Genomic DNA, 13927 nt, shown 5'->3' with positions numbered 1-13927 from the left:
ATCATCAAGCCAATGGCCCTCACAGGGGCCCTTGAGGGCAGGGTCAAACTGCCCCTGTGAGTTTCTGAGTGTGTAACTGTTCATGGAAGTCGAAAGTCCCATCTTTTTCCTGCAGAGTGGCTGGTGGTTTCAAACAGCTGACCTTCTGTATTGCAACCCTTTGCCTAATCACTACTCCACCAGGCCTCTATGTTTACATAGCATTTAATAATTTGTGTGTTTTGAAATGAATCTTTTCATTGTTGTATACACATGTATATATAACAATTTTATCAGTTCAAGGCTATATAAACACAGAATTCAGTGGCATCAATTACATTAATCATTGAATTGCCAACATGTTTTTGTTGCCTCACTTTCATTCACCATACAGACAATAAAAAATCCTTCCTTCCTTCCCTCCTTCTTTTCTTCCTTCCTTCCTTTCTTCCTTCCATCTCTGATAACCACTAATTCACCATTCTAAGTACAAGTAGCACAGTGGTGTCAAAAGACCAACTTATGAACAGAACAAACTTGCCCTCTAATATTTTTAATTTGTCCTCACTTTTAATCTATTGAACCAACACTTTCAGCCAACAAACTCTTTACTACAATCACATTTACTTGCTGAAATAGCAGAACTTAAATCACTGAAAAGGCCTCAAGCCTTTTTATTTTTAACACTAAGTCATGCTAAATAAGAACTTCATGCAGCAATTTCAACTGACCTACAAATACTTTAAAACATGATCAGGAATTAATGTTATTCATACTCTAGGATACCTATATTCCTATTTCCTATATAAGTGAGAAGATACAATATTTGTCCTTTCATGATTGACTTACCTTATGCAACTTACTTCCAAGTTTCATTCATGCTGAAATGTCTCATAATTTTATTGCTCTTTACTCTTTTGTATGCATAAGAGGGGGTACCCCCAGAAAATGGGGAAAAATAGCTCCATTGGTGGAGCTTTCATAGTATGCATTTTCCCACCAGGATAGCATCCAGCAACTTGCTTTGAGTTAGTGCACCCAGTGGCATCTCCTGGGAAGGTTCTCTCTGCTCACAATGGAATTTTTTTTCAAAGCAGTTAGACTCGAACCCCATTTTTTGTGATGACTGATTTAAGAGAACAGCAAGCAGCTGTGAAACTTTGTCTCCTGCTCGGGAACAATGCCATAGAAACTCTTGTGCTGTTGGACAGCTTACACAGGACAGCTTACAAGGAGAGCACTACGGAACCAACTCAAGTGTAGAAGTAGTTTTCTAATTTCAAAAAGGGTGAAATGTCAATTGATGACAAACCCCATTCTACATGTCTGTCAACTTCCCGGAAGGATGTCCATGTTGAAAATATTCATATACTTGTGCTAGAAGACCAATGACAGAAGATGAAGAGATGAGGTAGTTATCTGGACTACCATGAAGCTCAATTTAGCAAATTTTAATGGAAGATGTGGGCAAGAGAAGGTCATCACAAATGTGTGCCTCGGATTCTGACTGTCCAAGAAAAAGAGCATCGAGTAGAAACATGCTGTACTTTGAAAGAACAGCTCCAAAGCAACCCAGACTTTCCCCCCAGGTCATTACTGGTGATGAAACATGGTGCTATTTTTATGACCCTGAAATAAAACATAAACCAAGTCACTGGAATATGCCATCTTCATCTCACCCAAAGCTTGTCATGGAAAATCAAAGATCAAGATGATGCTCCTATGTTTGATTGTTCGTTTTTATTGAGGGGGATAGATCATTTGGAGTTCATGCCATCAGGTCAGCCTGTCAATCCAGCTCGCTATTTGGAGGTTCTGAGAAGATTACATAAGAACATGTGACAAAAGAGCCTGATTTGTGGTAGACAGACAACTGGTTTTGCCATTATGATAATGCACCTGCTCATGCAGCCATCTCAGTGTGCAAGGTTTTCGCAAAAAAAAAAAAAAAATCCCAGCATGCCTCTCTTGCCCCATGCACCTTACTCACATGACCTCCCTCTGTCTGACTTGTTTTTGTTTCTGCAAATGAAGAGGGACAGGAAAGGACAGTGATTTGACAACATCAAAGTATTGAAGACAAAAAAAAAAAATGAGGGAGGGAGTTGCTGCCAGCCATGTAAAGAGATCAGTTTGAAAAATGTTTCCAAAAAGGAATTTCAGATTTGACAAATGTACTAAGTGTAATGGAGAGTATTTTGAAGGTGATAGTTATTTTGTAATATATATGTATTATATATATATATCATAGAAAAGACAATTGGGGGGCTGCCCCCTCACAGACCACATTTATCTACTCATCTGTTGATGGATATATAAATTGTTCACATCCTTTGATTTCTATGAAATCTCAAATTCTGATTTCCCTATTTGGAGAAATGGAAGATAGTGCAATCTCAAAATCCATTCGCAGAGTCTCCAAGTGGATCAAGCCTTCACTAAATTCCTCTGACTCACAGGGACCCTGTTGGGTTTCTGGAACAGTTTTTCCTGGCTCTTGCTTCTCAACACTGATAGAATTCACCTGGCAGAAGCACTTTTGTAAATCCAAGTATCTTTTTTTGTTTTGTTTTGTTTAATAAAAGCTTCTATGTTTTATTTTTACTTTTTTAAACATTTTATTAGGGGCTCATACAACTTTTATCACAATCCATACAGAATTGTATAAAGCACATCTGTACATTCTTTGACCTAATCATTTTCAAAGCATTTGTTCTCCACTTAAGCCCTTTGCATCTTTTATGAGGGAAAGGGACGTTTTGGGTAACACAATCTCAGATAGTACAAGCTATGCCTGGAGAGGGGGCAAGGCTGCATGGCAGGGACCATGGGAGAGTTCGCTACCCAAAATGGATACTTCAGAGGCACATGTGTGCCCCAAACATGAGAGAGACCCCACACCCTGACCTGAAAGAGAAAGAGGCCTGGCCTCAGTCTCAGCTTTTTATCCTTTCCTATTCCCACTGGGGTTGGAGGGCATGGTTGTGGGGATCAGCCATTCTGTGTGGCTGAGTTTAGGTGCGTGAGTGACATAATGTTGTTTGTGCCTAGTGTGTATGCCCAGGTTGACCTCTACCAATGCCTAGGTTATCTACATGTGCACATGCCCAGCTTTGGATTTTCCCCATAGGTGTCTCATATGTGCCTAATTCCTTTCAAAACCCTTTATTTTGGCACGGATTGCTAATTTTCATTTATGGTAGGAATTTACTGGAGATAACCCCCTTTATTCCTAATCTGTCAACCCCATAGGGCATCAAAACGCTGCCCCTGTAGACTTCTGAGACTGTGGCTCTTTATGGGAGGAGCAATCTCCGTCTTTCTCCTGTGGATCACCTGGTGGTTTCCAGTGGCCGATCATGAGGTTAGCAGCAGCCCAAGGTAACCATATGTCTCCAGTGCTCCTAGGTACTCTTGGTGGATCACTTAACTGTGGGTCTCTTAAGCATGACTTCTTTGGTTGGAACGTCCTAAACTCATCTTGAAATCTCCTGTCTAACTTAAGGTATGCGTCCCACTTATGGTCCCAGTCTTGCTTCTGCAGTCCCTCTTGTAACTATGATGTATTGATCTGCCTCCAATCATGAATTTCAGACAATGTCCATTGTATTCATTGCCTTGTTTAAATAGCTGCCTGACTAAAAACCTCTGATGTTTTTTATGGATTCTTGCTAATAGTTTACTCCATCAAAATGATTTTCCTTTGTATTTGTCCTAAGACTCAAAATATTTAAGACTTAATAAGTATTCCCCTTAACTTATCTTTAAGATTTGAGGTCTTTATTGTATGATAAACAGACTGAGTATAGTGCTGCCATGAACATTGTACAAGTATCCACTTTGTGTTGCAGTTTTCAGAACACTTGTGCACATACTTAGAAATGAGATTGCAGAACCATGTTGTGTTGTTAAATGCCCTCAAGTGAGTTTCAACTCAAAGGTACTATACACACCAGAACAAAAGCAACACGGCTGGCCCCACGTATGCTCACAATTGTTAGGCTGGAGCTCTTTGTTCCAGCCACTGGCTCATCCATCTCATTGGAGGCATTCTTTTTAGTAGCCCTTCTTTTTGACCAAATGTGATGGCTTTTCCAAAACGTTACAAGACTTTGCCTCAAGTATTTTGGACGTGTTATTGGGAAAGACGAGTCTTGTGTAAAGAACATCATGCTTGATACAGTAGATGGTCATTGAAAAAGAGTAAACCTCACCAATAAGGTGGATTAATACAGTCTCTGAAATAAATGTATCTCATCCATGATTGTGAGCATAGCATAGGATTGGGCAGTGTTTTCCTTCTATTGGACATAGGGTCAATATGTGTTTTAACCAACTCGATGGGCACTAACAACCATAACAAGTGAATAATTATTCTAGCACCACTAACTGAATAATCTATTTTACCTTATATGACGCACTCTTTATTATTTAAAAATATCTTACTTTATATATTAGGCATGATAGCTGGTGTTCATCTAAATTTAATGAATTCCTTTAGAAAGTGTGAAGAAACTAAGCTTTATTATATTTAACAAATCATTCAAGTTATTATCTCCTATGGAAAGTGTCATTTTATTGAAAAGGTACTCTCTTACATTCCCACTAAAGTTATATCCATTTTGGATGTTTACCATAGAAAGGCCTTTATCTTAACCAAAAATCTTGGGACATATGAGTTGGTGTGTTCATAAATTCTCAAATGTGTTTAGCCTACTACATCTTTAAAAAACCCCCAAAATAAACTCAATGCCTCCTTGAAAATAAAAAAAAAACCTTCTGTACACTGTTCCATAATCTAGGATAAAATGTAGACATCTGTATTATAGCACTCTATGAATCATTCTCGTGGTCCCCTACCAAAGGAAGTATCACCTACATTGGGAAAATTTTTCTAGATGATATATTGTTGTTAAGCAAAATAGTCATACTCTGGTGATTCTTAAGGTCTTAGCCAGCTCCATCTAGAAATCTCTGAGTAATGGATTCATAATTTTCAATAATATTCCAAGTTCAAAGCTAAAGTACCAACAATTGTTTAATTCCATTCAACTTGCTTTTCTAACACAGCAAGGTGCCCTGGTTTTGCAATGGGCTAAATATTTGCCTTTTACCCGCAAGCTGCGCTATTCAACTTTCCAGTCAGTCTGTGGAAGAGAGTGGAGGCTGAGAACTCTGCGATAAGGTCTTGTTACATGTGCTTAGATTTGATGGCAATATTTTAGTTAGTGTTAGTTTTTTACAGAAATATTACCATGTATTGGTAAGTAGTACATTAAAATACAAGAATTTACTAACAGATGACAAAACAAAGACATGGATATGATATTTTAAGAACCCAATCTTCGAAGACCTTTGCAATTTATACTTTAGAAGCCTTCACATTTTAGTACATAAAATTTAAAGTGTCTTTAATGATGGTAAAGTGCCATAATTTTCCACACACCCACACACACCTGACAAAACCCCAAATTCACTACCACCGAGTCATTTCTGACTCATGGTGACCATATAAGTCAAGGTAGAATTGCCAATATGGATTTACAATAAAGCTCTATAGTGATCAAAATATTAAGGGTGCAGAACAAATTATGTAAATGCTTAAAAGACATGGTCTAATTTTATAACCCACTGTTTAGAATATTTAACTTGATTATTAAAATAAATTTCTGCTGGTAGGTCTGTAAACATGTACAACCTTTGTGGAAATAGATATGGTACTACCTAAAACAACTGGGAATGGAAATCCCATATAAACCAGCAATATTTCTAATGGGTATAAAAAGAAGTAAAACACAACAAACACATGTATGTACTACCATGTTCATCACAGCACTATTCACAACAACAAGATGTTGGAGACAGACCCGAACATCCATTAGTAGAAGACTGGTTAAAAAACAAACAAACAATAAAACCAAAGTAGCCTCTTGAGTACATACATACCATGGAATACTATGTATCACTAGGAATCTGATGAAACTACCAAGCACCTCATGATGTGATCTGACCTGCAGAATATTATGCTGAGTGAAGTTATTCAGCCACAAAAGGACAAATAATGTATGTGACCAGCGCTATAAGAACAAACACCGAGAGAAAGCAACAGTGACTTTCAGGTTACGCAGTTCTACAACACAGACTCTGAGGCAGTGGGGTGCTATTCCTGTCTAAAGCTTGTAACCCCTGTCTCGCACCACACTTTGTACATCATGGAGAACAATTCTTCAGGGGAGGCCTAGCCTCATCTTGGGACAGTTCACCATTAGGAAAGGGCATGGGAGAAGGCCAAGTTGTTCATGTCATATGGTAGTGCCCTCTGGTCATCCTTTGATGGACTCTCTGCCTTGCTGTTTAGGTCACTTCAGTGCAGATCCATGTCCCAAAGGGGATGGCAGATGGGTTTGTCTCTAAACACATTAGCTCATTTCTCTTGGTCGGTGAGTTGGGAGAGGGTTGCCTGCCTTTAGGAATATAGTTGATATTTCTTTTACGGATCCTGGATATTCATGCATTTTTTACCCATTTTCATTTCAACCCTTGGCAGCTCTGGCCCCATACTACAGCCTACTCAGACTACAGGTTCTGGCTTCTCAAGGTTTTCAGCATAGTACAATGGCTACATCAGAAAGATCTACGATGTAAAACCCACTAATTGACCCATACTTTACCTTAAACACCCTTGTGGCAGATTAAAGGAACTGATATACTTATTCGGACTTGAAGCTGTAAGGCCTTGTCTAGAGAAAGAAACACTGCTACAACAATGTCATGATTTTGGAAGTCCTTGGGTTTGGGTTCAAACTTCTTGCTTTTGAGGTTACTTAATAATAGGCAATTTATGATCACCATATATTTTCCAGTTTTGTATATTCTTAGTTTTTAAAAATATTCTCTAGTTCTTCTTACATAGTATTAGCATAGCAAGTGTTACTGAACTTTGTACCCTGTGCCTAACTAACCCTCATTGTTTTATTAAACAAACTTCATGTATGTCTTTTGCTATGTATAAGTGAGCATCCCATGTACTTTAGTATAAAAAGCTTTCCTATATATGAATACCCCCTCATCTCAATAATTCTTTAAATATTTTAATATATTGGCTACTTTCATGATTATATACATACCTTTGATTTATGGATGCATTCTGAACTTACTCTTAACCATAAATGCTAACCTAGTAAGAGCAATTGTTCTTTGAAGTGGCCCTGCTCAATATTTTCCCTCATGAAGAAACTACTGATTATGTGGGGAAAGAATAACATCTGGGCTGTTACATTTCTTAAAACAAGCAGTCATCCCAGTGAGGTACCAGGCAAAGGTACATGAAGAAGTACACTAACCTGTGTGATACAAGGATTATAACTGATAAAATCTAAGATGAAAGGAAATCTTTATGTGAGAGTTCACATTCTGAATGCCTGGTTTGCAAAAGGAGATGGATGACAATAAAAGCCCCAAATCCATTTGCAGGGTCTCCACATGGATTAAGCCTCCATTAAATTCCCTCAGATGATCGACAAGGGATATGGTTAGCCTTGCTCAGACAGGATGCATCGGAAAGTAAATTAGCACAGATCTAATTATGTTCAATTTTAACATCTTATGACTTTTCCCCTTTTGACCCATTTTTAAGTTGTTCTAGGTTATAATATTCTTTGCTCTATCCTAGATTGAGTTTTTTTGCATTGATTTTGTTATTATTGTTGGGGATTTTGCATTATATTCTTTATATGAAAGAAAGGACATAGGAAGCAGAATAATAATTTCTTAGGGTTATGACAGAGGATATTGGTAGAAAAGATGGAACTAATAATGAGTACAAATATAAAGAAAATTTTCTGAAATTGATTATGGTAATGTTGCACAACACTTTTAAATATACTGAAACCATTGAATTGTATGGTATGTGAATTATATGTCAATAAAAGTGCTAAAAAGTATTTTTCATGAATGGCGTCCCTGAATGTTGAGACACGGTTGAGTGAAGGACATCCTCATTGGTGCTGTTATATTGCTTCCAGAAATTAATTATATATATATAAATCTGCAATTGAATATATAAGACTCTATAATTAATCCTGAGGTTATATTTTGTTTTTTATTTCATTATATAGCATATGTGAGTTATTTTTACAAATTTATATGAACAATTATATTTAAAATTTAAAATTATCTGTAAGGAGTTTTATAGTTCTCTTGTACTGACAATTTACGTATATAGCACTTTTCTTCAATGTTAATTTCTCTTTGATATTTTGTTTCTTAAAAACAAATCAAATGCTGACCAACTTTAAAACCTAAAGGGATCCATGGAGAGCAATAAATTGCTATCTTTAGACGTACCTTATGTATTTATTTGACAATAATTGGTAAAATACTAAAGAAAATAAATTAATCCTGTATAAAAATTACTATTTGAAGTAAAATATTTAAACAAAGATTTTAATGTGTTTAAATAAATAAACATATAACCAAACTTTTCTCATATTTGTAATTAGGTTTGCTTATGTTTTACCAATTCTATTGCTACCACATGAAATAAAGGCTCAAAATTTAAATTATTGTAAAACATTCAAAGAAATATTTAAAATATTATAAAAATATGCAATCATTTCATAAGAGAATAGGTTATATTAAAATCCCACAAAAACTTTTCACACAAAAATCTATCATTAAAATTAATAAATCAAATTAAGAAACTAGAAAATAAAATAAGTATTCAGACAAAATCTTAGTTAACTAAATAATTATGTTTATAAAGTCTGTTTAAACACTTCAAGTTAAAATTGGATTTCTCCAACCCTTTTCCTTTTAATCCTGAAAATAAATCAATTACTATATCGGATTAATTGTTCTTTGTCTCACTATAATTACCTTAGTTTGCTCATAATACCTATGTTTTCTTATCTTCATGTTTCTACCTTGGACTAAAAATTTCCTTTTTCATAGTTTATATACATTCTTACAGATAGTAACCTAATTCCTATTTGCTCATCAAACTGCAGCTGAATTTTATACTTTCTTGAATTTGTTAGCTTCCTCATATTATTCCCCTTAACATTAACGTATGGGCTTGAACAGGACAACCTCACATAAAGCTAGAGAAGACACTGAGGAGACTTACAGAAATAAGGAGTGGATTCTTCTATAGAGGACCAACAGTTCATTCCTTGGTTACATGATTGATAAGCTGCTGCTAAAAGGGAGCCAGGTTTTAATGCCGCTGGAAGACAGCATGGGGGAGTTGGGTTTACAGTTTGGAGGGGGATGTGGTTTGTATTTATTACACAAAGTTTTAGTTGCATATGCCGATAGATATTGATTTCTCTGACACATACTGGAAATCTGAAAATAAAAGACCCATGGGAATTTTTATTGATTGCAGGGTGAGGAGACAAGGACAATGTCCCTTAAGTGATGCGTGCATGGCATTACATGTTCCAGGAGGTTCTGGGAAGGTAGTCTCCATAAAGTCAGCGAGAAGATCCTTGAATCAAAGTGTGCCTGTTGGATGAAATTGTATGCAATCTTAAGGGATATATTCAGAGTGGTGAAGATGTCTTGATTTGGATGTCTGCCAATGCATAGGACATTCAGGACTCAATAAGGAATTACTGTGTTGTTGTCGAGTCAGTTACGATTCAAAGCGACATTACACTAGAGAGTGAAATGGCCACAGAGGGTGTCCGCAGCTGATGTAGTTAAGGCAATAGACGGTCACAGCTCTATCCTGTGGTGCAGTCTGTGTATTTGAACAGCTGACAACTGAGGTGAACATTCAAGTTTTAACCACTGTGCCACCAGGGCTTCTTAAGAAGGAATTAACTATAGCGGGTAATAAATAAGATAAAAATAAATTTTGTAGACTACACCATATATATTCCCACAACACAAGCTAGGATTCTTGATTATTTTATATATTAATTTGGTCAGATGTCTGCATCCTTCAATTTTTGAGATTTTTTTGCTGAACAGGATACTTATATTTGATGGAGTACTATAATATTTGTGGGTGCTTTCAGCTTTGAATTTTAAGATATTATTAAGAAATATTATGATGCTTTTCTACAGCATCTAATGTTATGATCCAAATGTTTCTGCTGAGTCTCTCCATCACCATCATCTCTGGGGTCTTCTGTCTCAAAGAGATCTATCTGCTCCATCTCTTGATTTCTCTGGTGATTTATCACCATTTGGATTGCTTTCAAAGATACCATATGATTCTTACTCATATCCATCAACATGAGGCTAAGTAAAAATTTATTGCCATAAAATCATAGAAAACATTATTACATCAAACTATTAAAATATGAAGCTATTGTTCTCAACTTATCTTTCATCTGGGTCTATATATTTCTGAAAGTTATTTTTCTGTCTCTCTGATACTTCTCAAAAAATGTGGGTTATTCAATTTATACCACATCAAAATGACAGTTTTGGCCTATGTTTTAGGATCGATTCATGTTCCTTTCAATGTTCCTCTGGAAACAAAAATAAGGCTGCAAGGGGAAGATGAAGGTTCCATGACAGATGTGGTCAGGCTTACCAATGAAATCTCTAGGAAACACCTCGCTACCCTCAAAAAGTAAGCAGGTTTCTTGTGATGGTGGGAAAAAAATCCTTCCCTGCCTTTTCTCATAAGTGCAGTATTCAACTATCTTAAATATTTTTCCTATTAAGAAAGAAAAATTGTCATTGTGACTGTCTTTGTGTCTTTCAGGATGACATATCATGATTATTCCTGGGGAGTTGATTTGCCTTAAAAGTAACAGACCCAGTAGATTGCTTTGGAAATGACAATATGATTGGACCTTGCTCTCTAGATTATATTGGTAAAAATCCCAATTCCACCCCAAGGTATGATTCATTCCATAAAATTATCTTAAAGAAATGTCCATAAATTATCTTTAGCTTTGCTCTTGCTTAGAATATTGATGGAAAGATGAGTTTTTTAAAAAACTGATCATTGTATAACAAAATTTTTACTATCTTTTTCTTGAAAAGACAAAGGGAAATATTACAATTATTGTTATTAGGTGCCATCTAGTACATTATGACTCATTACAGTCCTATATACAACAGAGTGAAACACTGTCCAATCCAGAAATGCCATCATAATTGTTCTTAGTAAACCATCGTAGCATCCGCTGTGTCAATCATCTTGTCAAGGCCATTCTTTTTTTTTTCACTGCCCCTCTACTTTACTGAGCATGATATCCTTCTCATGGGACTGGTCTCTCTTGATGACATGATATCTTCCTGAAATATTTTATCACCTTATATGCATGTGAAAGTTAGACACTGAGTAAGGAATGCAGAAGAATTTATCCATTTTAGCTATGGTCTTTCCAAAGAATATTGAAAGTGCCATTGACTGCAGAAAGAACAAACAAATCTGTCTTGTAAGAAGTATGCCTAGAATATTCCTTGGAGACAAGGATGGCAAGGCACAATCTTACATACTTTGGACATGTCATCAAGAGAGACAAGACCTGGAGAAGGACATCATGCTTGGTGAAGACAGCGATCATGTCGGGAAGGTGGGTATCATGAAATGTCCATTCAGTTGAGCAAAGTGTTCTTGCATTGAGGGAGTACTTGAGTTGAGATCCAATGTCCATCTGCTACCTTAATACTGAAATATATATATATATTTCCCCATCATATATAAATATGTTTACTTATACCTGCCTGTATTTAGACGTCTCTACATGCCCCTTGCCTCCTACTTCTTTCCTCTATTTCCTTTGACTTTCCTCTTGTCCCACTATCATGCTCAGCCTTCATTTGGGTTTCAGTAATTCCTCTCAGTTACATTGCCATTGATCACTCCCTACTAGGAATCCCACCCCCTCCTTGCCACTGGTTTTGAATCACTTGTTTTTCCCGTGTCCTTTGGTTGGTTAACACCACTTCCTTTCTCCCACCTACCCCTCTCCAAGGTCCCCCCGCCCCCGGAAACACCAGTCCCATTGTTTTCTTCTCCACGTTGTTTATCCAGCCTATTGTATCTAGACAGACCTGCAGAGATAATAATATGCACACAAAAACACGATGGCATCAAACAAAGTGACACAGAAAAACATTGTGGTGGAGAAAACTGATGCTGCCCAACTATCAAAAGATATAGTGTCTGGGGTCTTATAGGCTTGAAGGTAAGCAAGCAGCCATCTAGCTAAGAAGCAACAAAGCCCACATGGAGGAAGCACACCAGACTGTGTGATCATGAGGTGTTGAAGGGATAAGGTATCAGACACCAAAGAACAAAAAAAAATCATCATTTTGTGCTCACTTCCCCATACAAACACTGAAGACAAATGTGTGCATAAGCAAGTGTGGTGAAGAAGGCTGATGGTGCCCTGCTATCAAGAGATAGAGCATCTGGGGTATTAAAGGCTTGAAGGTATACAAGCTGTTTTCTAGCCCCAAATCAACAAAGCCCACATGGAAGAAGCACACCAGCCTATGTGATCACGAGGTGTTGAAGGAATCAGGTATCAAGCACTAAGGAACAAAAAATCATATCATTTGAATGAGAGGGAGTGCAGGGTGGGGATCAAAGGGACCAAGGCCCATCTGTAGGCAACTGGATATCCCTTTGCAGAGGGGTAGGGGAGAGGAGACAAGTCACTCAGGGTACAATGTAGCATCGATGAAACATACAAAATTTCCCCTAGTTCTTAAATGCTTCCTCTCCCCCCCAACTATCATGATCCAAATTCTAACTTACAAACCTGGCTAGACCAGAGGATGTACACTGGTACAGATAGGAACTGGAAACACAGGGAATCTAGGAGAGAGAATCCCCTCAGAACCAGTGGTGAGAGTGGCAATACCATGAGGGTAGGGTAGAAAGGGGAACCGATTACAAGGGTCTACATATAACCTCCTCCTTGGGGGATGGACAACAGAAAAGTGGGTGAAAGGAGACATCATGCAGTGTAAGATATGATAAAATAATAATGATTTATAAATTATCCAGGGTTCATGAGGGAGTAGGGAGGGAGGGAAAAATGAGGAGCAGGTTCCAAGAGCTCAATTGGAAAGCAAATGTTTTGAGAATGATGATGGCAACAAATGTGCTTGACAAAATGGATGTGTATATGGGATTGTGATAAGAGTTGTATGAGCCCCCAATAAAATGATATAAATTAAAAAAAGAAGACCAGAGGCAGTGAAAAAGAGGAAATTCCTGGACAAGATGGATTTACACAATGGCTCTGATATTGGACTCAGAAATAAGAACAATTGTGAAGATAGTGTAGCACTAGGCAGTGCTTTGTTACGTTGTACATAGGGTCACTATGAGTCAGAACTTTTTTCTGAATGCTCCCTAACAAGAATAATACAAATGTATTCCGGAGACATGTTTAATCATGTTTTGTTTAAACTATGCATTTATGAATTAAAACTTGAGTACCAATGCTTTTTGACACACCCTCATTTGATTATAATTTGAAGACTAGTTAGAGCATTCCAAGGTATTGGTACATTTTGAAAGAATTAATATTTATTATAGATAACTATTTAAATAAGAAATTAAGAGTTTTGCTCCCTCTCCAAATTCCTAAATACACTTATTTTTAGTATGTGACCTTTTTTCTAAATTACTGTAGTTCTTTGATTTTGGTTCAGAAAACAGTCTGGAGAACTGAGAGGAATAAACTTTCACATTTTTATTTTGATTTTCTAGCTGGCAAAATGAGAAATGCCGTGAAGAGTAGATGACTACACATTATAATGTCAACTGTAGCTGGTGTGTGAGCCCAGGAAGACATCCTTAATACGCAGAAAGTCATCTTCTCAGAACCCAAAAGAAACATTTTAAAAATGACTGTTCCATTTAATTATTCTCAAGGCTTTTTTCTAGATCTTCAAAAATTAATGGATCTAAAAAATAAGTAACATCTAGTAACTTAACACACACACCCCTTAGTTATAGTGT

This window comes from Tenrec ecaudatus, chromosome 1 (assembly GCF_050624435.1).
Source record: "Tenrec ecaudatus isolate mTenEca1 chromosome 1, mTenEca1.hap1, whole genome shotgun sequence".
Lineage (NCBI taxonomy): Eukaryota > Metazoa > Chordata > Mammalia > Afrosoricida > Tenrecidae > Tenrec > Tenrec ecaudatus.
The sequence above is the reverse complement of the archived record's forward strand: the minus strand, read 5'-3'. Positions refer to the sequence as shown.